Raw genomic sequence first — 25,175 nt, forward strand, 5'->3', positions numbered from 1 at the left:
CTAAAAGTTGAGAGTTGTGTTTTATTCCGCGTACCTTCTGAGGACTTCACGAATAGGACACAGCATCTCAGATAACACTCAAGAACCATTCTGAAGAGGTGGGGTGGGGTGGCCAGGATATATAGTAGTTTTTGCAACAAAAGACCAGCTAGTCGGAACATCAAAAGATGACTGTTGATTAAAGAAAACCAGATATATCAAGTTAAGGAATTCGGTGCTTTTCTCTGTATGGGAAAGATGCAAGAGTCTGGGCTCACTGAAATCATTCCTTTGATATGCATCTCAGCTATCTGGGGCCAAGTAGCCTGTGCTTTCTCATCCTGAGTTTCCTCAGGCTGGCTGTTGGGGTGAGGGTGAGAGTGCCTTCAGGGCAAACATTGTTTCCATCCTGAGTTCCCTCAGGGCTCACTGTCCCTAAGGTGATGGCTTGATGGTTGCAACATCCTTTTTTTTTTACTGATATAGCAGGTGATATTTTTCATTCACACCAACCACAGGCCTCCAGTACCTCTTTCATCACCAAAGGTGATATGTGACGTGTAGGCACAGACTGGGCAGCGGGGTGTGAACCTGTCCCGTTTTGGAGATCACTGAGCAGACAGCCCAGCTGGAAAAAAGGCACCCACCTCTCAGAAGGTGGCTTGAAGGGAACTGAAACCTGGGGTGCATTTATAACCAAGTGGATTCTGAGGGCAGCTCCCAAGGGTAACCATGTAGGAGAGAGTCATACTGCTGGTGTTAGAAGAAAATCAAGATGGAGGATACAAAAAGAGGTCAGCTAAGGAGCCCTTGCACTAACCTGGGAAATGACCAAAAGGGCAGCAGGAAAGCAGAATTCTAAAGCACAACCAGACTAGTTCACTCATTGGAATTCAAGAGAGAAAAAAAAAATGCCCAGCTTGAAAGATAGGCAATTTGGACCAAATGTCCAGCTGGGGGCAAATAGAAACACTGGACAAAATATTAAAAACGACTGCCCAAAGGTATCAGAGATTTAACAAGAAGGTGAAGTAGAATCAAATCTAGAAAAGACAAAAATCTGGAGAGTTGGGACTGATCTTTGGGGCCTCTTCTTCCTTCAGGGAGTCTCTGGTCTCTAAAAGAGGTAGTAGAGAAACGAGTGGCGCTAATGAGACCAGTGGTGAGTGCAGGACCTGAGCCAGTTTCCTCCCTCTGCTGTAACACATGTGCTATCTTCCAGGTCTGGAGGTCAAAAGTTGGAAAGGGGCCTCACTGAGCTAAAACCAAAGTATCCAGAGGGCTATGTTGCTGTGTTCCTTCTGGAGGCTCTAGGAGAAAATCCACTGCTTTGCCTCTTCCAGCTTCTCGAGGCCCTTCCCATTCCTTCACTCACAGCTTCCTTCCATTTTCAAAGTCAGCACCTGGGGATGGAGTCTTTCTCACGCTGCATCTGACATTCACTGTCCTGCCTCCTCTTTCACTTCTAAGGGCCCCTGTGATTACTAGGAGACTGCCTCAATAGTTCAGGATAATTAGTGATATTATCCCCACCTCAGGGACAGCTGGTTAACCACCTTAATTCCATTTGCAACTTTAATTTCCCCTTGTCATGTAACACAACATATTCCCCGGTCCAGGGGATTAAGACATGGGCAACCCTGAGGGGGCTATTATTCCGCTACCATAGAACTCACTGGGGCCTGGCACCCCAGAGAGAGAGAGAGAGAGAGAGTGAACCAGAAGTAAGAGTGAGCCTTTGTGCAAACTGCTCCCCAGCTTAGGGTCAACTGGGTGGCCCAGAAAATATCACCCCCTGGCACTGGATTAAGGTCATTCCAGATTGCGGGAACTCCCAGATAATGAACAAAACAAAGTCCTCACTTAATTAAAAAAAAATACATATAATCCTAGTCCTCAAATTATTTATAAGAAATAAATTTCCAAGTACAATGTCAGACACATACTCAGAGATAACCAAGCACAACACAAGATAAGGTATCATACAATAAGAACCAACAAAAACAAGAATAGGATCAGGCTTATAGGGACTTTAAGTTACCATGCTTGCGATGATCCTGAAGCTAAAGACAAGATTGACCAGACTGACACTTAGAAGAGCTAGAAACTATAAAAAATGACTTAACAGATTTAAACAAACGAACACCTCATACCAGCCAGAATGGCTATCATCAAACGCCTACAAATAATAAATAGTGGAGAGGATGTGGAGAAAAGGGAACCCTCCTACACTGTGGGTGGGAATGTAAATTGGTGGAGCTACTATGGAAAACAGTTTGGAGGTTCCTTAAAAGACTAAAAATAGTTACCAGATGATCCAGCAATCCCACTCCTGGGCATATATCTGGAGAAAGCCATAATTCAAAAAGATACATGCACCCCAATGTTATTTACAATAGCCAAGACATGGAAGCAACCTAAGTGTCCATCAACAGATGAATGGATAAAGCAGATGTGGTACATACATACAACAGAATATTACAAAGAATGAAATAATGCCATTTGCAGCAACGTGGAGGGACCTGGAGATTATCATACTAAGTGAAGTAAGACAGACAGAGAAAGACAAATACTACAGGATACCACTTATACGTGGAATCTAAAAATATGATACAAATGAACTTATTTACAAAACAGAAAGAGACTCACAGACAAAGAAAACAAACTTATGGTTACCAAAGGGGAAAGAGGGGGGACAAATTAGGAGTTTGGGATTAAAATATACACACTACTATATATAAAATAGATAACCAACAAGGACAGGGACAGGGAACTATACTCAATATCATGTAATAACCTATAATGGAAAAGAATCTAAAAAAGAATATATATATATATATATATATATATATATATATATATATATATATATATATCTGAATCTCTTTGCTGTATACCTGAAACTAACACAACATTGTAAATCAACTATATTTCAATAAAAATTAAACAAACAAAAAGCCAACTAGACCTGAAAAAAAAATAATTACAAGCTTGATGAATGGTTCAATGGAAGATTTGGTAAAGCTGAAGAGAAAATTAGTATACTAGAAGTTAGAAAAAAAATAGAATAAGGCATTGGGAGACTAGAGGTTGAAAGCTAACAGAAGAGAGGGTAAGAGACACAGAGAGAGAGAGGGGGAAAGGCTGACATATTTGTCATTGGGAAGAAGGGAACGAATTATGTGGGAGGAATATTTGAAGAAATAATAGCTGAGAATTTAGTAAATCTGATTAAAAGCACCAAACCACAGATCCAAAAACCTTAAATAGGTAAAGGGAGATTATACCTAGGCACACAACACTAAAATGCTGAAGACCAAAGAAGATAAAATCTTAAAAGGAAACTGAGAGTGTCACTGGCAGACTAGAACTAAAGAAAATCTAAATAGTACTCTTCAAAGAGAAGGAAAAATGGCCCTGGTTCAGATGCAGGAAAGAATGAAGAGCAACAAAAAGGTAAATGTGAGGGCAAGTGTAAATACATGGTGACTGTATTAAACAATAATAATGAAATCTCAGGGGATTTATAAACAGATATAATTATAACACATACCTATAAGAGCATGTAAGTTAAGAGGGAATAAAAAGATGTTAAAAGAAAAAGAAAAAGTCCTTGCATTGTCCAGGAAGAGGATAAAAATCAATTCCTATTTATTAAATACTGATAAGTCAAAGATGCATGCTGTAATCTCTAATACAACCACTAATATAAGAGTAAAGGAATGTATAACTTCCAACCCAACTGGAGAAAGAAAAATAAAACCCTCAATTGGGAATTCCCTGTCTGTCCAGTGGTTAGCACTCGGACCTTTCACTGTCAAGGTCCCAGGTTCGATCCCTGGTCAGAGAAATAAGATTCTGCAAGCCATGCGGTGTGGCAAAACAAAACAAAACAAAACAAAAAAAACCTCTCAATTAATCTAAAAGAAGGAGAAAATGGAGGAAGAAGGGAAAATGGTGCAGGCAGAACAAATAAAAGATGGAATCATCACACTCAAATGTGCTTCCCAACAGTAATATTAAAAGTGAATCATGTAGAAAGAGATTAATCAAGATGGCGGAATAGAAGGACGAGCTCCCACTCCCTCTTGCGAGAACACCAGAATCACAACTAGCTGCTGGACAATCATCAACAGGAAGACACTGGAACTCACCAAAAAAGATATGCCACATCCAAAGACAAAGGAGAAGCCACAATGAGATGGTAGGAGGGGTGCAATCACAGTAAAATCAAATCCCATAACTGCTGGGTGGGTGACTCACAGACTGGCAAACACTTTTACCACAGAAGTCTACCCACTGGAGTGAAGGTTCTGAGCCCCATCTCAGGCTTCCCAACCTGGGGGTCCGGCAATGGTAGGAGGAATTCATAGAGAATCAGACTTTGAAGCCTAGTGGGAATTGGTTGCAGGACTCCGACAGGACTGGGGGAAACAGAGACCCCACTCTTGGAGGGCGCACACAAAATACTGTGCGCATCAGGACCCAGGGTAAGGAACAGTGATCCTGGAGGAGACTGAACCAGACCTACCTGCTAGTGTTGGAAGGTCTCCTGCAGAGGTGGGGGGTGGCTCTGTTTCACTGTGGGGACAAGGACACTGGCATCAGAAGTTCTGGGAAGTACTCCTCAGCGTGAGCCCTCCCAGAGTCTATCACTTCAGACCTAGGGACACACACAGACTGAAAGTGAGGGGATGGAAAAAGATATTCCATGCAAATGGAAATCAAAAGAAAGCTGGAGTAGCTATACTCATATCAGATAAAATAGACTTTAAAATAAAGAATGTTACAAGAGACAAGGAAGGACAGTACATAATGATCAAGGGATCAATCCAAGAAGAAGATATAACAATTATAAATATAGATGCACCCAACATAGGAGCACCTCAATACATAAGGCAACTGGTAACAGCTATAAAAGAGGAAATTGACAGTGACACACTAATAGTGGGGGACTTTAACACCTCACTTACACCAATGGACAGATCATCCAAAATGAAAATAAATAAGGAAACAGAAGCTTTAAATGACACAACAGACCAGATAGATTTAATTGATATTTATAGGACATTCCATCTAAAAACAGCAGATTACAATTCTTCTCAAGTGTACACGGAACATTCTCCAGGATAGATCACATCTTGGGTCACAAATCAAACCACAGTAAATTTAAGAAAATTAAAATCATATCAAGCATCTTTTCTGGCCACAATGCTATAAGATTAGAAATGAATTACAAGGAAAAAAACGTGAAAAGCACAAACACATGGAGGCTAAACAATACGTTACTAAATAACCAAGAGATTACTGAAGAAATCAAAGAGGAAATCAAAAAATGCCTAGAGACAAATGACAATGAAAACACGACGATCCAAAACCTATGGGATGCAGCAAAAGCAGTTCTAAGAGGGAAGTTTATAGCTATACAAGCCTACCTAAAGAAACAAGAAAAATCTCAAGTAAACAATCTAAACTTACACCTAAAGGAACTAGAGAAAGAAGAACAAACAAAACCCAAAGTTAGCAGAAGGAAAGAAATCATAAAGATCAGAGCGGAAATAAATGAAATAGAAACAAAGAAAACAATAGCAAAGATCAATAAAACTAAAAGCTGGTTCTTTGAGAAGATAAACAAAATTGATAAGTCATTAGCCAGACTCATCAAGAAAAAGAGGGAGAGGACTCAAATCAATAAAATTAGGAATGAAAAAGGAGAAGTTACAACAGACACCGCAGAAATAAAAAGCATCCTCAGAGACTACTATAAGCAACTCTATGCCAATAAAATGGACAACCTGGAAGAAATGGACAAACTCTTAGAAAGGTATAACCTTCCCAGATTGAACCAGGAAGAAACAGAAAATATGAACAGACCAATCACAAGTAATGAAATTGAAACTGTGATTAAAAGTCTTCCAACAAACAAAAGTCCAGGACCAGATGGCTTCACAGGTGAATTGTATCAAACATTTAGAGAAGAGCTAACACCCATCCTTCTCAAACTCTTCCAAAAAACTGCAGAGGAAGGAACACTCCCAAACTCATTCTATGAGGACACCATCACCCTGATACCAAAACCAGACAAAGATACTACAAAAAAAGAAAATTATAGACCAATATCACTGATGAATATAGATGTAAAAATCCTCAACAAAATACAAACAAACAGAATCCAACAACACATTAAAAGGATCATACACCACGATCAAGTGGGATTTATCCCAGAGATGCAAGGATTCTTCAATATATGCAAATCAATCAATGTGATACACCATATTAACAAATTGAAGAAGAAAAACCATATGATCATCTCAATAGATGCAGAAAAAGCTTTTGACAAAATTCAACACCCATTTATGATAAAAACTCTCCAGAAAGTGGGCATAGAGAGAACCTACCTCAACATAATAAAAGCCATATACGACAAACCCACAGCAAACATCATTGTCAATGGTGAAAAACTGAAAGCATTTCTTCTAAGATCAGGAACGAGACAAGGATGTCCACTCTCACCACTATTATTCAACATAGTTTTGGAAGTCCTAGCCACGGCAATCAGAGAAGAAAAAGAAATAAAAGGAATACAAATTGGAAAAGAAGAAGTAAAACCGTCACTGTTTGCAGATGACGTGATACTATACATAGAGAATCATAAAAATGCCACCAGAAAACTACTAGAGCTAATCAATGAATTTGGTAAAGTTGCAGGATACAAAATGAATGCACAGAAATCTCTTGCATTCTTATACACTAATGATGAAAAATCTGAAAGAGAAATTAAGGAAACACTCCCATTTACCACTGCAACAAAAAGAATAAAATACCCTAGGAATAAACCTACCTAGGGAGACAAAAGACCTGTATGCAAAAAACTATAAGACGCTGATGAAAGAAATTAAAGATGATACCACAGATGGAGAGATATACCATGTTCTTGGATTGGAAGAATCAATATTGTGAAAATGACTATACTACCCAGAGCAATCTACAGATTCAATGCAATCCCTATCAAATTACCAATGGCATTTTTTACACAACTAGAACAAAACATCTTAAAATGTGTATGGAGACACAAAAGACCTCAAATAGCCAAAGCAGTCTTGAGGGAAAAAAACGGAGCTGGAGGAATCAGACTCCCTGACTTCACACTATACTACAAAGCTCCAGTAATCAAGACAATATGGTACTGGCACAAAAACAGAAACATAGATCAATGGAACAAGATAGAAAGCCCAGAGATTAACCCACGCACCTATAGTCAACTAATCTATGACAAAGGAGGCAAAGATATACAATGGAGAGAAGACACTCTCTTCAATAAGTGGTGCTGGGAAAACTGGACAGCTACATGTAAAAGAATGAAATTAGAACACTCCCTAACACCATACACAAAAATAAACTCAAAATGAATTCGAGACCTAAATGTAAGACCGGACACTATAAAACTCTTAGAGGAAAACGTAGGAAGAACACTCTTTGCCATAAATCACAGCAAGATCTTTTTTGATCCACCTCCTAGAGTAATGGAAATAAAAACAAAAATAAACAAATGGGACCTAATGAAACTTCAAAGCTTTTGCACAGCAAAGGAAACCATAAACAAGACGAAAAGACAACCCTCAGAATGGGAGAGAATATTTGCAAATGAATCAACAGACAAAGGATTAATCTCCAAAATATATAAACAGCTCATGCAGCTCAATATTAAAGAAACAAACAACCCAATCCAAAAATGGGCAGAAGACCTAAATAGACATTTCTCCAAAGAAGACATACAGATGGCCAAGAAGCACATGAAAAGATGCTCACCATCACTAATTATTAGAGAAATGCAAATCAAAACTACAATGAGGTATCACCTCACACCAGTTAGAATGGGCATCATCAGAAAATCTACAAACAACAAATGCTGGAGAGGGTGTGGAGAAAAGGGAACCCTCTTGCACTGTTGGTGGGAATGTAGATTGATACAGCCACTATGGAGAACAGTATGCAGGTTCCTTAAAAAACTAAAAATAGAATTACCATATGATCCAGCAATCCCACTACTGGGCATATACCCAGAGAAAATCGTAATTCAAAAAGACACATGCACCCCAATGTTCATTGCAGCACTGTTTACAATAGGCAGGTCATGGAAGCAACCTAAATGCCCATCAAGAGACGAATGGATAAAGAAGAGGTGGTACATATATACAATGGAATATTACTCAGCCATAAAAAGGAACGAAACTGGGTCATTTGTTGAGACGTGGATGGATCTAGAGACTGTCATACAGAGTGAAGTAAGTCAGAAAGAGAAAAACAAATATCGTATATTAACGCATGTATGTGGAACCTAGAAAAATGGTACAGATGAACCGGTTTGCAGGGCAGAAGTTGAGACACAGATGTAGAGAACAAACTTATGGACACCAAGGGGGGAAAACCGTGGTGGGGTGGGGATGGTGGTGTGCTGAATTGGGAGATTGGGATTGACATGTATACAATGATGTGTATAAAATTGATGACTGGTAAAAAAAATAAAATAAAGAAACCAGGAAAGAGCAAGAAAACAAGTATATACCTACTAAATTTTAAAAAAATAAGTGAATCATGTAAAATCTTTTAGGGAAAATATAAAGATTGTCAGAATGAATTTTAAATACTCAACAATCTGGTATTTGTAAGAAAAATACAGATACCAGAAAACAGTGTGAAAGGATGAAAAATATATCTGACAAAGAGTAACAAAAGAAAGCTAGCATACCTGTATTAATTTTAGACAAGGTGATTTTGAATCAAAAAGCATATCTACATATAAAAAGGGTTAACTCAAAATGATAAAAAGTTCAATTCATAAGAAAATAAAAATAACTCTAAATAACATAACATCAAAACAAATCCACAATCTTAATAGGGGGATTTTAACAATCCTTTCTCAGTATTTGACCGGACAGTCAAAAACCCAGAAGGTATAGAAAATTTGAACAGCACTACTAACAAACTTAACTGAATAGATATATACGTATATAAATAAAACACTGCACTCGGACTTCCCTGGTGGCTCAGTGGTTAAGAATCTACCTGCCAGTGCAGGGGACATGGGTTTGATCCCTGGTCCAGGAAGATCCCACATGCCATGGAGCAACTAAGCCCACGTGCCACAACTACTGAAGCCCTTGCACCTAGAGCCCATGCTCTGCAACAAGAGAAGTCTGAACACCACAACGAAGACCCAAAACAGCCAATAAATAAATAAATAAATATAAAACATTGCACTCAACAACTGTAGAATACATTCTTTTCAAGTGCGCACACAAAATTTACAAACATTAACCACTTTCTGAGCCATAAAGCAAGTAACAAATCTCAAAAAAATGAACACAGAGTTCAATTAAACCAGAATACATAATAAAAAGTAAATGATTTTTAAAAAGACTACTTGCTTTGAAATTATGGAATATAATTCTAAATAATCAATTGGTCAAAGAAAAAAGTCACAAGAGAAATTAAGCCATGTATTTACCTAAATAATATTAAATACACTATGTATCAAAACTTGTGGGATATTGCTTCCTTTCAGGGAAATTAAGAGCCTATTTGCATATATTAAAAGTATTAAAAGCTGAAATAACAAGATAACTATCCACCTCAAAAATTAGAAAACAGTAAATGAAATCTAAAGAAAGTTAAAGGAAGGCTATATTAAACATAATAGAAAAAAATAAAAGTACAAATGTCATAACTAACCCACCCCAGAAAGACTGAGCTTGAAAACAATGAGTACAAATTACGAATAACAGGAATAAAAAAGAGGTTTTCACTATAGATCTTACACGCATCAAAAAGTTTAAAGGTGTTATATGAATAATTTATGACAATAAGTTTGAAACTTAAATGAAAAAACAGATTAGAGAAATACAAAATACTAAAATTTATATTAGAAAAATAAACATTCTAGTTATTTAAACATTAATGAATTTAAAGATATTTAAATCTTCCACAAAGAAAACTTCAGATTCAGATGGTTTCACCAGTGAATTTTAGCAAAATCTGAGGAAGTAATAACACTCACTTATGAAAACTGTTCAGCGATCAGGACAAATACTTTCCAACTTATTTTCTGAAGCCAACATCAACTTGATACTAAAACCCAACAAACACATTATGAAAACAGAAAATTACAAGCCTATCTTACTATGCAAATATTCTTAATAAAACATTAGGAAACTAAGCCCAACAGCATATATTAAAAGATAATACATTAGGAAAGTGGTTGTAGTCCAAACATTCAAGGTTGGTATGGTATTAGAAAAAAATCAGAGATTGGTTCACGATGGCAGAGTAGAAGGACGTGCTCTCACTCCCTCTTGCAAGAGCACAGGAATCACAACTAACTGCTGAACAATCATCAACACGAAGACACTGAAACTCAGCAAAAAAGATGCAACACATCCAAAGACAAAGGAGAAGCCACAGTGAGATGGTAGGAGGGGCGCAATCACAATAAAATCAAATCCCATAACTGCTGGGTGGGTGACTCACACACTGGAGAACACTTATACCACAGAAGTCCACCCACTGGAGTGAAGGTTCTGAGCCCCACGTCAGGCTTCCCAACCTGGGGGTCCGGCAATGGGAGGAGGAATCCCTAGAGAATCAGACTTTGAAGGCTAGTGGGATTTGATTACAGGACTTTGACAGGACTGGGTGAAACAGAGACTCCACTCTTGCAGGGCACACACAAAGGAGTGTGTGCAGCGGGACCCAGGGGAAGGACGAGTGACCACACAGGAGACTGAACCAGACCTACCTGTTAGTGTTGGAGGGTCTCCTCCAGAGGCAGGGGGTGGCTGTGTCTCACCGTGAGGACAAGGACACTGGCAGCAGAAGTTCTGGGAAGTACTCCTTGGTGTGAGCCCTCCCAGAGTCCGCCATTAGCCCCACCAAAGAGCCCGAGAAGGTTCCAGTGTTCGGGTCCCTCAGGCCAAACAACCAACAGGGAGGAAACCCAGCCCCACCCATCAGCAGACAAGCGGATTAAAGTTTTACTGAGCTCTGCCCACCAGAGCAACAGCCAGCTCTACCCACAACCAGTCCCTCCCATCAGGAAACTTGCACAAGCCTCTTAGATAAACTAATCCACCAGAGGGCAGACAGAAGAAGCAAGAAGAACTATAATCCTGCAGCCTGTGGAACAAAAACCAAATTCACAGAAAGATAGAAAAGATGAAAAGGCAGAGGGCTATGTAACAGATGAAGGAACAAGAAAAAAACCCAGAAAAACAACTAAATGAAGTGGAGATAGGCAACCTTCCACAAAAAAGAATTAAGAAAAATGATAGTGAAGATGATCCAGAACTTCGGAAAAAGAATGGAGGCAAAGATCGAGACAATACAAGAAATGTTTAAAAAATATCTAGAAGAATGAAAGAACAAACAAACAGAGATGAACAATACAATAACTGAAATGAAAACTACACTAGAAGGAAATAATAGCAGAATAACTGAGGCAGAAGAACGGATAAGTGACCTTCAAAGACAGAATGGTGGAATTCACGGCTGTGGAACAGAATAAAGAAAAAAGAATGAGGCGCCCGCCTCAGAGACTGAGGAGAGCGGGAGGAGGTCGCGGCGGCGGGAAGATGCTGCACTTTGGCGTAAATTGCAATCGATTAGGGATCGTTTCTCAGACTCAAGTTAGAAGTGAGAGTTCAGATAAGTGAGGCCGCTATTGCTGCTTTGAACACCTCAGAAGGGGAGAATGGATTTATCAGGAGTGAAAAAGAAGAGCTTGCTAGGAGTCAAAGAAAATAATAAAAAGTCCAGCACTAGGGCTCCTTCTCCTACCAAACGCAAAGACCGCTCTGATGAGAAGTCCAAGGATCGCTCTAAAGATAAGGGGGCCACCAAGGAGTCAAGCGAGAAGGATCGTGGCAGGGATAAAACTCGAAAGAGGCGCAGCGCTTCCAGTGGTAGCAGCAGCACCAGGTCGCGGTCCAGCTCTACCTCCAGCTCGGGCTCCAGCATCAGCACGGGCTCCAGCAGCGGCTCCAGCTCATCTTCAGCATCAAGCCGCTCAGGAAGTTCCAGCACATCCCACAGCTCCAGCTCCAGCAGCTCCTCTGGCTCTCCGAGTCCTTCTCGGCGCAGGCATGACAACAGGCGGCGTTCCCGCTCCAAATCCAAACCACCCAAAAGAGATGAAAAGGAAAGGAAAAGGCGGAGCCCTTCCCCTAAACCCACCAAAGTGCACATTGGAAGGCTCACCAGGAATGTGACCAAGGATCATATCATGGAGATATTCTCCACCTATGGGAAAATTAAAATGATTGACATGCCTGTAGAAAGGATGCACCCCCATCTGTCTAAAGGCTATGCATATGTGGAGTTTGAGAATCCAGATGAGGCCGAGAAGGCGCTGAAGCACATGGACGGAGGACAAATCGATGGCCAGGAGATCACTGCCACTGCTGTGCTGGCCCCCTGGCCTCGGCCACCCCCCAGGCGATTCAGCCCTCCCAGGAGAATGCTGCCACCGCCTCCCATGTGGCGCAGGTCACCCCCACGGATGAGGAGAAGGTCACGTTCCCCTCGGCGCAGGTCCCCCGTGCGCCGGCGATCCCGCTCCCCTGGCCGCTGCCGCCACAGGAGCCGCTCCAGCTCCAACTCCTCCCGATAAGCAGGGCCACCGAAGCTCTGCCCTGTGACTTGTATCCCATCCAACTCAACTTTTGTCACTTTCCTAGCAGAAGGAGGATCGGTAGGAAAGAAATCCTTCACTCAGGGGCAGGCTTCGGAGGTGAAGGCAGTTAATTGCTACATTTCCCCTGGCGGCAGGGTTCTGGCTGCAGGAGTGTTGTTGGTTTGGGGTCGTGCTTATAAAGATGCTCTCCAGTTTTCTGGCTAGAAAGCTTCCACATTTCTAGTTCCTAAGAGTCAGTTTACTGGCAAAGCCAGCAGGGATGAGCAGGGGGCTCCAGGCAGTGGTACAGCCCCAGCCTGGGAGCATGTTTTCCCATTTCACAGATGCCGTGGGGCCCATCTGGTGGGCTGGTCGTGCCCTAACCTGTTGGCCTGCAGGGTCCCACAGGAAAGGGTGTGCTTTTATGCAGCTGCCATTCCTGTTAGCGTGGCCCTGCTCCCCTGCTCGAGTCCTCTTCTGACCTCTAGGGCCAAATACCCAAAATGGTTCTTTTCACATGTACTCATGTGCATGCACACACACAGACACACAAACCCACAAACCCACATCTCCCTTTCTCTCTGAAACTGGTAAGTTGAAAGCCAGCTCTGTCGGGTCATTACAGAACCCCCCGTTGTGTTGGTATTCATGGTGGTTGTGCAGGTTACCTTGGCAACGTGTACATTGCTTTTTTGGCTTTTATTGTACAGTCAGTACTATACATTTTCTGTTTTGAGTTTTGTAACTTTGTAGCATTTTAGATAATATTGTGTTTGTACTTTGTTGTGTAGAGAAAAGAATTGTGTTGAATAAACCTAGGATTAGAGTGCAGCTCGAGTGTTGGGTTCGCTGCCTCCTTCCTGTCCCTTGGCCCCAAAGGCAGCTTCAGTTGTGAGGTAATTAAACATTATTGTCTAAAAAAAAAAAAAAAAAAAAAAAAAAAAATGAAAAGAAATGAAGACAGCCAAAGAGACCTCTGAGACAATATTAAACGCAACGGCGTTCACATTATAGGGGTCCCAGAAGGAGAAGAGAGAGAGAAAGGACCAGAGAAAATATTTGAAGAGATTATAGCCGAAAACTTCCCTAACATGGGAAAGGAAGTAGCCACCCAAGTCCAGGAAGCACAGAGAGTCCCATACAGGATAAACCCAAGGAGAAACACGCCGAGACACATAGTAATCAAATTGGCAAAAATTAAAGACAAGGAAAAATTATTGAAAGCAGCAAGGGAAAAATGACGAATAACATACAAGGGAACTCCCATAAGGTTAACAGCTGATTTCTCAGCAGAAACTCTACAAGCCAGAAGGGAGTGGCATAACATACTTAAAGTGATGAAAGGGAAGAATCTACAACTAAGATTACTCTACCCCGCAAGGATTTCATTCAGATTCAATGGAGAAATCAAAAGGTTTACAGACAAGCAAAAGCTAAGAGAATTCAGCACCACCAAACCAGCTCTACAAAAAACGCTAAAGGAACTTCTCTAAGTGGGAAACACAAGAGAAAAAAAGGACCTACAAAAACAAACTCAAAACAATTAAGAAAATGGTCATAGGAACATACATATCGATAATTACCTTAAACGTGAATGGATTAAATGCTCCAACCAAAAGACACAGGCTTGCTGAATGGATACGAAAACAAGACCCATATATATGCTGTCTACAAGAGACACACTTCAGACATACGGACACATATAGACTGAAAGTGAGGGGATGGAAAAAGATATTCCATGCAAGTGGAGATAAAAAGAAAGCTGGAGTAGCAATACTCTTATCAGATAAAATAGACTTTAAAATAAAGAATGATACAAGAGACAAGGAAGAATTCTACATAATGATCAAGGGATCAATCCAAGAAGAAGATATAACAATTATAAATATAGATGCACCCAACATAGGAGCACCTCAATACATAACGCAACTGCTAATAGCTATAAAGGAGGAAATCGACAGTAACACAATAATAGTGGGGAACTTTAACACCTCACTTACACCAATGGACAGATCATCCAAACAGAAAATTAATAAGGAAACACAAACTTTAAGTGACACAATAGACCAGATAGATTTAATTGATATTCACAGGACATTCCATCCAAAACCAGCATATTACACTCTCTTCTCAAGTGAGCACGGAACAGTCTCTAGGATAGATCACATCTTGGGTCACAAATTAAGCCTCAGTAAATTTAAGAAAATTGAATTCATATCAAGCATCTTTTCTGACCACAATGCAATGAGATTAGAAATGAATTACAGGGAAAAAAAAGTAAAAACCACAAACACATGGAAGCTAAACAATACGTTACTAAATAACCAAGAGATCACTGAAGAAATCAAAGAGGAAATCAAAAAATACCTAAAGACAAATGACAATGAAAACACGACGATCCAAAACCTATGGGATGCAGCAAAAGCAGTTCTAAGAGGGAATTTAATAGCAATACAATCCTACCTCAAGAAACAAGAAACATCTCAAATAAACAATCTAACCTTACCCCTAAAAGAACTAGAGGAAGAACAAACAAAACCCAAAGTTAGTAAAAGGAAAGAAATCACAAAGATCAGAGCAGAAATAAATGAAATAGAAACAAAGAAAACAATAGCAAAGATCAATAAAACTAAAAGCTGGTTCTTTGAGAAGATAAACAAAATTGATAAACCATTAGCCAGACTCATCAAGAAAAAGAGGGAGAGGACTCAAATCATTAAAATTAGAAATGAAAAAGAAGTTACAGGGCTTCGCTGGTGGCACAGTGGTTGGGAATCCACCTGCCAATGCAGGGGACACGGGTTCAAGCCCTGGCCTGGGAAGATCTCACATGCCGTGGAGCAACTAAGCCTGTGTGCCACAACTACTGAGCCCGCATGGCACAACTACTGTGCGCATAGAGCCTGTGCTCCACAATGGGAGAGGCCACCATAATGAGAAGCCCGTGCACTCCAATGAAGTGTAGCCCTCACTCACCACAATGAGAGAAAATCCGCGCACAGCAACGAATACCCAACACAGCTAAAAATAAATAAAATAATTAAAAAAATAAAATATCCTGTTTAAAAGAATAATAAAAATAATAAATTTTAAAAAAAAGAAGTTACAACAGACACTGCAGAAATACAAAGCATTCTAAGAGACTACTACAAGCAACTCTATGCCGATAAAATGGACAACCTGGAAGAAATAGACAAATCATTAGAAAGGTATAACCTTCCAGAACTGAACCAGGAAGAAATAGAAAATACGAACAGACCAATCATAAGTAATGAAACTGAAACTGTGGAACACACCCAAACTCATTCTATGAGGCCACCATCACACTGATACCAAAACCAGACAAAGATACTACAAAAAAAGAAAATTATAGACCAATATCACTGATGAATATAGATGCAAAAATCATCAACAAAATACTAGCAAACAGAAACCAACAACACATTAAAAGGATCATACACCATGATCAAGTGGGATTTATCCCAGGGATACAAGGATTCTTCAATATATGCAAATCAATCAGTGTGATACACCATATTAACAAATTGAAGAAGAAAAACCATATGATCATCTCAATAGATGCAGGAAAAGCTTTTGACAAAATTCAACACCCATTTATGATAAAAACTCTCCAGAAAGTGGGCATAGAGGGAACCTACCTCAACATAATAAAGGCCATATACGACAAACCCACAGCAAACATCATTCTCAGTGGTGAAAAATTGAAAGCATTTCCTCTAAGATCAGGAATAAGACAAGGATGTCCACTCTCACCACTATTATTCAACATAGCTTTGGAAGTCCTAGCCACGGCAATCAGAGAAGAAAAAGAAATAAAAGGAATACAACTTGGAAAAGAAGAAGTAAAACTGTCACTGTTTGCAGATGACATGATACTATACATAGAGAATCCTAACGATGCCACCAGAAAACTCCTAGAGCTAATCAATGAATTTGGTAAAGTAGCAGGATACAAAATTAATGCACAGATATCTCTTGCATTCCTATACACTAATGATGAAAAATCTGAAAGAGAAATTTAGGAAACATTGCCATTTACCATTGCAACAAAAAGAATAAAATACCTAGGAATAAATCTACGTAGGGAGACAAAAGACCTGTATGCAGAAAACTATAAGATGCTGATGAAAGAAATTAAAGATGATAAGATGATAGTCTATTTATCTCTTGTAAAAATAAAATACAGTGTGTGTGTGTGAAAAAAAAATAAATAAAGATGGCAAAAGAAAAAAAAAAAAAAAGATGATAAGAACAGATGGAGAGAAATACCATGTTCTTGTTTGGAAGAATCAATACTGTGAAAATGACTATACTACCCAAAGCAATCTACAGATTCAATGCAATCTCTATCAAATTACCAATGGCTTTTTTTACAGAACTAGAACAAAAAATCTTAAAATTTGTATGGAGACACAAAAGACCCCAAATAGCCAAAACCGCCTTGAGGGAAGAAAACGGAGCTGGAGGAATCAGGCTCCTGGACTTCAGACTATATTACGAAGCTACAGTAATCAGGACAATATGGTACTGGCACAAAAACAGAAATATAGATCAATGGAACAGGATAGAAAGCCCACAGATAAACCCACACACTTGTGGTCAACTAATCTATAACAAAGGAGGCAAGGATATACAATGGAGAAAAGAGCCTCTTCAATAAGTGGTGCTGGGAGAACTGGACAGCTACATGTAAAAGAATGAAATTAGAACACTCCCTAACACCATACACAAAAATACACTCAAAATGGATTAAAGACCTAAATGTAAGACTGGACACTATAAAACTCTTAGAGGAAAACATAGGAAGAAAACTCTTTGCCATAAATCACAGCAAGATCTTTTTTGATCCACCTCTTAGAGTAATGGAAATAAAAACAAAAATAAACAAATGGGACCTAATGAAACTTAAAAGTTTTTGCACAGCAAAGGAAACTACAAACAAGACGAAAGACAACCATCAGAATGGGAGAAAATATTTGCAAACGAATCAACAGACAAAGGATTAATCTCCAAAATATACAATCAGCTCATGCAGCTCAATTTTAAAAAAACAAACAAACCAATCCCAAAATGGGCAGAAGACCTAAATAGACATTTCTCCGAAGAAGACATACAGATGGCCAAGAAGCACATGAAAAGATGCTCAACATCACTAATTATTAGAGAAATGCAAATCGAAACTACAATGAGGTATCATCTCACACCAGTTAGAATGGGCATCATCAGAAAATCTACAAACAACAAAGGCTGGAGAGGGTGTGGAGAAAAGGGAACCCTCTTGCACTGTTGGTGGGAATGTAAATTGATACAGCCAGTATGGAGAACAGTATGGACGTTCCTTAAAAAACTAAAACTAGAACTACCATATGACCCAGCAATCCCACTACTGGGCATATACCCTGAAAAAACCATAATTTAAAAAGAGTCATGTACCAAAATGTTCATTGCAGCTCTATTTACAATAGCCAGGACATGGAAGCAACCTAAGTGTCCATCATCATATGAATGGATAAAGAAGATGTGGCACATATATACAATGGAATATTACTCAGCCATAAAAAGAACTGAAATGGAGGTATATGTAGTGAGGTGGATGGAGTTAGAGCCTGTCATACAGAGTGAAGTAAGTCAGAAAGAGAAAAACAAATATATATTAACGCATATATGTAGAATCTAGAAAAATGGTACAGATGAACCGGTTTGCAGGGCAGAAATTGAGACACAGATGCAGAGAACAAACGTATGGACACCAAGGGGGGAAAGTGGCGGGGGGTTGTGTGTGTTTGTGATGAATTGGGAGATTGGAATTGACATATATACACTAATATGTATAAAATGGATAACTAATAAGAACCTGCTGTATAAAAAAATAAAATAAAATTCAAAAAAAAGAAAAAAAATCAGTGTAATTAGCCACATTAGCACAAAAGGAGAAAAATTATACAATCAGCTCACTTGAAGCAGAAAATGCATTTTATACAATTCGACATCCATTCATGATAACGTCTCTTAACAGAATAAAAATAAGAGGGATCATCCTTAGTCTGTAAATGGTATTCAGCAATATCATACTGAAATGTCATATATAATAGTGAAAGGTTCAAATTTTTCACTTTAAGTTTCATATCAGAGGAAGAATGTCTGATATCACCACTTTTATTGGAGACTGTATTGGAGGTCCTTGCCTTTGCAAATGGGCAAAAATAGGAACTAAGACTATGATAATTGGAAAGGTAGAAATGTTATCATCATTAACAAATGAAATGATTATATGTGTAGAAAATCTAAAATAATCTTCAGAAAACTTGTTAGAATTAATAAGTGTAAATCCACTTATTAATTAGCAAGGTTTCTGGATACCAGATCAACCACTGTATTTCTACAGATTGTATACACATACATACATATATATACATGTATAGTGCATTTACTACTTTGTAAATGCACACACATTGCATTTATATACACATTATAGCAAGCTAACCAAATCATTTTGCTAGGATGAAATCTAACAAGAATGTACAAAGACTCTATGTTGAAAACTAGAAAGTGTTATTAAGACATAATTAATGGAGAAATATATAGTATTTATGAATTAGAGAATTCAAAATTGTTACAATATTGATTCTCATCCCTCCAAATTTATCTATATATTCAATGTAATCACAATCAAAATTCCAACCTCTTTGGGAATTCGTTTGGGAACAAGTTTATTGTAAAAGAATGGAAATGCAAACAGCCAGGAATAGTAATGACACTTGAAAAGAAGAGCAAAGTGGGAGGAAGACTTCTAACACGTACTAAGACTTATCAGAAAGCTACATAATTAAAACAGTACAGTGCTGGTATAAGGACAAACTAAGGACAGACAAATGGATAGAAGAGCATGGAGGCCTGCAAACAGAGCTGTGCATGATGGTCATCTGATCTACGATACGGTGGTGCTGCTCTGTGTAAAGGGTGTCTTTTCAATAAATGATTTTGGGATAACTGGGCATCCACATGGGAAAAGGAAGTCATCTACAAAAATCAATTCCAGCCGGACTGTGGCCCTAAATGTGAAAGGTAAAGCAATCAAGCTTTTATAAAGTTACAGGAAAATATCTTCATGATACCAGGGTAAAGAAAGATTTATTAAATAGTAAACTAGAGAGATTAGTCACAAAGGAAAAGATGAATACATTGTCTTCTAGAAATATTAGTAACTTCCCTTCATCAAAAGACATCACAGAAAAGGTGAAGAGGCAAGCCACAGAATGGGAGAAAATATCTGCATAGGGCTTTTATAAAAGAATTCTTCGAAAATAATTACAAAAAGACAGGTAACCGAGCCATCCTCCTCAGGGGCAATCCCCTTGCAGAACTAAGTGCCCAGGGGAAGAGGTTGGGAATGAGTCATTGAGTGAACTGAAAGACAGGTACAATACCTATGAGAAAGGCAGGAGATTTTTAAATTTAAAGTTCAGGACTTCTACTACTGGTCAAGATTTAGTAACAGAGACAGGACTTAATCTACAGTTGAAAACAACACATAAAATATATAAATCAAAGACCTTCAAGACATGGAACATTTGGACAGCAACACCTGAAAGATGGAAAACAAAGGAACTGAGTCCTACAGATGCCCCAGATTACTGCCCAGACTGAAAGACTTTACAGGCCATGACTGTGGAGGGGAACCCAGATGGCTGATTTCCTCAGTTGACAAGCTGGACCTGGGAGTTCAAGGAGACTAGGAGAGTTAGTTTGCAGGACAGAGTACCAGAGAGGAGAAAAGTACACGGAGAACCTCAGAGATCTGCAGAGGTTCCTCCGTGAGTATCCAGCAAGGATGACAGATGCATACCTGTGAGGGAATTGTATGTGGCAGGGAGAGAAACAATCAAAAAGGGTTAGAGGGTGCTGTGCTCTGGGCTCAAACAGGTCCTGGAACAGTAACTGCTCCTATCAGCCAGACTGGGAAAATGCATAATCCATGGGCACTGGTAGGGTATTCAGGTATGGAGAATAATTAACTCGAAATGAGTACTGCTTTGGACACACCTAACAAATCAAACTGTTCTCAGTTACTTAACTGCAGTCCAAAGCAAAGCTCAAGAATATTTAAAGGAACATGAAAATAGGCAGCACCCAATAATGTAAAATCCAAATACACAGCAGGAAAATAAGATCCATAATGAGGAGAATAAATAAATCCTTTGAAACTGATCCAGAAAAGAGACAGTTGTTAGAATTAATAGGAAAGGGCATTGAAATAGTAATTATGATTGGATTTCCTATGATTAAAAATTTAAGTAGAGACAGGAAAGGCATAAAAAAAAAGAACCAAATTGAACATCTAGAGATGAAAATGACAGTGTTTGAGATGGAAAATAAACTGGATGAGATGAACAGCAGACTAAGAATTCCAAAAGAAAAGACAGTGAACTTGAATGACTGAAACATAAACTATCCAAACTAAAATACAAAAAGAAAAAGAATCAAAAGGAAAAGAGCATCAGTGAATTATGGGACAAATTCAAGAAGCCTAATATTTGACTACTTGGGAGTCCCAAAGGAGGGGGAGGGTATAAAAAAATATTTGAAAAAGTAATGGCAAAAAAGTTTCCAAATCTGATAAAAACTATAAACCTACAGAATCAAGAATCCCAAGGCCAAAAATTACAAAGAAAACTACAAAGGCACATCATAATCAATTTGCTCAGAACCAAAAATCTTCAGAGCAACTATGTTACGTATAAAGGTACAAAAATAAAGATGACTACAGATTTCTCAGTGGAAGTAATATAAACAATAAGCAGGGAAGCAACATCTTCAAAGCACTGAAAGGACAGATACTGTCAACCTAGAATTCTATACCTAGTAAAGATACCTTTCAAAGAGAAAAGCAAAATAAAGATGTTTTCACATGAACAAAAGCTGGAAAAAACTCATCACAACAGAGCCACACTATAAGAACTGTTAAAGACCTCTGGGCAGAAGGAAAATGATATCATTTGTAAATTTGGCTCTACACAAAAGAATGAAGAACACAGGAAATGGTAACTATATGGATGGATATATAAGATTTTTTCTTATCATGTAAATCTCTTTGATATGTGTGTATAAACAAAATTAATAGCAATGTATTGTGGTATTTAATGCACTTATAAAAGTAAAATGCATGATGACAATAGTACCAAGGCTGCAAGCCTGCAAGAAGAGAAATGTAAGTATGCCATTGCAAGGTTCTTTAATTATATGTGAAATGGAATAATTTCACTTGGGATAGACTGTGATGAGTGAAAGGTGTCTCTTACAAACCCTGAAGCAGCTACTAAAATAGCAAAATAAAGAGTTACAGCTAAAAGAGAGAACAGGAAAAGAAAATAAGGAGAACAGAGGTAAGAAAACAAATATTAAACCTAACCACATGAGTAATTATATTAAATGCCAAAGCTTTAAATATTTCTATTAAAAGGTAGACATTATCAGAAAGGATTAAAATTAAAAAAAGGCAAGACCTAACTCTATGCTGCTTACAAAAAATGCACTTTAAAGATAGACACACATAGGTTAAAAATAAAAGGTTAGCATGTTAATACCAGTCAAAAGAAAGCTGGAATGACTATATTATTACTGGAGAAAGTCAATTTCAGAGCAAAGAATATAGCCAGGGATGTACAAAGTTATTTCATAGTGATAAAGGGATCAAAATGCCCCCAAAAAAGAAAGCTTCAAAATAAGGAAGCAAAGTTGGTAGATTTGCAAAGAGAAATAGACAAATGCACAATTATACTCAGAGGTTTCTACAGCCCTTTCCAATAATTCATAGAACAAGTAGCATAAAAATTAGCAAGGAGCAGAAGACTTGAACAACACCATCAACCAGAATAACCTGCTTGACACTTATGGAACATTCCACCCAACAGCAGAATTCACACTATTCTCAAAAGAGCATGTGGAGCATTTACCAAGATAGACCATATTCTAGGTTATAAAACAAGTATCAATAAATTTAACATAGTTCAATTCATCAAAATTTGTTCTCAATCCACTATGGAATTAAGTTCGAAATCAGTAACAAAGATCTCTGGAAAATGCCCAAATATTTGGAAACAAAATAACACCTTTCTAAATAACCTATGGGTCAAAAAGACATAAAAAAGGAAATTAGAAAGTGTTTTGAATTGAATGAAAGTGAGAACACAAGTATGTGGAATTCCATTAAAGCAGAATATAGGGGGAAATTTATAGCACAAAATTCATACATCAGAAATGAAGAATGGACTCAACTCAATGACCTCAGAATTAACCTTATGAAACAAAGTAAGCAAAAGAAAGTGATAAAGATCAAATTGGAAATCAGTTACAAAGAAAAAAGAAAAACAGAATCATTGAAATCAAAGGCTTGCTCTTTGAGAGCATCAATAAAACTGATAAACCTCTAGCTAGACTGATAAAGAAAACAAAAAGAGAGAGAGAGAGGAAGATACAAACTACCAGAATTAGGATTGAGCAAGTATGAACAAAGTTTGCCAATAAATTCAACAAATTAGGCAAAAGGGGGAAAATTCCTTAAAGGACACAAACTACCAATACTCACTGCAGAAGAAACAGGTACCCTGAAAAGCCCTGTATCTATTAAGAAAGTCACATATGATATGATCCTATATATAGAAAGTCTCAAGGAATCTTCAAGTACTATAGCTAATAAATTCAGTAAAGTCGCAGGGTACAAGATCAACATACAAAAATCAGCATTTCTATACACTAGAAGCAAACATACTGAAAAGGAAATTAATAAAACTATTCTATTTACAACATCATATAAAGAATAAAATATCTTGGAATAAATTTAAGCAAGGAGGTGAAAGACTTGTATAGTGAAAAATATAAAACATTGCTGAAAAAAATTCAATACCTAAATAAATGAAAAGACATCCAGTGTTCATGAATAGGAAGACTTAATATTGTTAAGATGCCAATACCAACAAAGTGATCTATAGATACAATTCAGTCTCTGTCAAAATCCCAACAGCCTTTTTTGCAGAAATGGAAAAGTCAATCCTCAAACTTATGTGGAATTGCAAGGGGCCCCAAATAGCCAAAAGAATCCTGAGAAAGAAGAATGAAGTTGGAGGATTCACACATCCCTATCTCAAAACTTACTACAAAGCTACAGTAGTCAAAACAGTGTGGTACCGGCATAAAGACAGACTAATAGACCAATGGAATAGAATAGAGAGCCCAGATATAAACCCTTGTATATAAGGTCAAATAATTTTTGAAATGGATGCCCAACCATCCAATAAGAAAAAAAGAAAAATGATCTCTTCAGTAGATGGTGCTGGGTATGAAGTTGGACCCCTGAGTCACACCACATACAAAAATTAACTCAAAATAAATCAATGATCTAAATATAAGAGTAAGACCATAACATTCTTAGAAGAAAACATAGGCTAAATCTTCCTGACCTTGCATTTAGCAATGAATTCTTAGATATGATAACAAAAGCACAAGCAACAAAAGAAAAAATTGATAAAATGGACTTCATCAAAATTAAAAATTTTGTGAATGAAAGAACATTATCGTTGAACTGAAAAGACAACCTACAGACTAAAAGAAAGTATTTGCAATCATACATCTGATAAAGGTTTAATATCCAGAGTATATAAAGAATTCTTACAATTGGAAAACAAAAGACAATCACCTATTTTTAAAATGGGCAAAGAACTTGAGCAACTATCCAAAGAGTATATACAAATGGTCAATAAACACATAAAAAGATGCTTAATATTATTAGTCATTAGGAAGACGGAAATCAAAACCACAAAGAGATACCACTTCATACCTACTAGGATGGCTATCATTTTTTTTAAAAAAGGAAAATAACAAGAGTTAGCAAAGATCTAGAGAAACTGGAACCCCTATACATTGCTGCTGAGAATGTAAAATGTGCAGTCACTGTGGAAAAGAGTTTGGTGGTTCCTCAAAAACCTAAACATAGAATTATCACGTGGCCCAGCAATTCCACGTCTGAGTATAAACGTGAAAGAACTGAAAACACAGACTCAAAGAGATACTAGTACACCAATGTTCATTGCACCATCATTCACGATAGCCAAAAGGTGAAAAAACCCAAGTGTCCATCAGCAAATGAATAAAGTGTGCTATATACATACAATGGAATATTGCACAGCCAAAAAAGGAATAAAGTTCTGATACATGCTGCAACATAGATGAAACTTGAAACCTAATGGTAAGTGAATTAAGTGACACAAAAGGACAAATATTGTATTATTCTATTTATGCAAAATATATAGAATTAGAATAGGCAAATTCATAGAGACAGAAGGTAGATAAAAGGTTGCCAGGGACTGGGGCCATAGCAAGGTATAGCTTAATGGTTACAGAGCTCCGTTTGGGGTGATGAAAAGGTTTGGAACTAAATATTGGTGATGTTTGTACAACACTGAATGAAATTAATACCATTAAATGGACATTTAAAAATGGCAAAAAGGCTAAT

General features: G+C 38.0%; 1 protein-coding gene and 1 pseudogene across 4 annotated transcripts in view; one reads left to right on the plus strand and one right to left on the minus strand.

The window, feature by feature from the left end:
* Positions 1-25,175, minus strand: part of ATP10A (ATPase phospholipid transporting 10A (putative)) — a 179,254-nt gene that overhangs the window by 69,963 nt on the left and 84,116 nt on the right. The window lies entirely within an intron of this gene.
* On the plus strand, positions 11,553-13,477 carry LOC309625542 (RNA-binding protein with serine-rich domain 1 pseudogene; annotated as a pseudogene). The gene has a single exon. The product of its transcript is annotated as an RNA-binding protein with serine-rich domain 1 pseudogene (transcript).

Source organism: Balaenoptera borealis (genome assembly GCF_965194805.1).
Source record: "Balaenoptera borealis genome assembly, chromosome: 3".
NCBI lineage: Eukaryota > Metazoa > Chordata > Mammalia > Artiodactyla > Balaenopteridae > Balaenoptera > Balaenoptera borealis.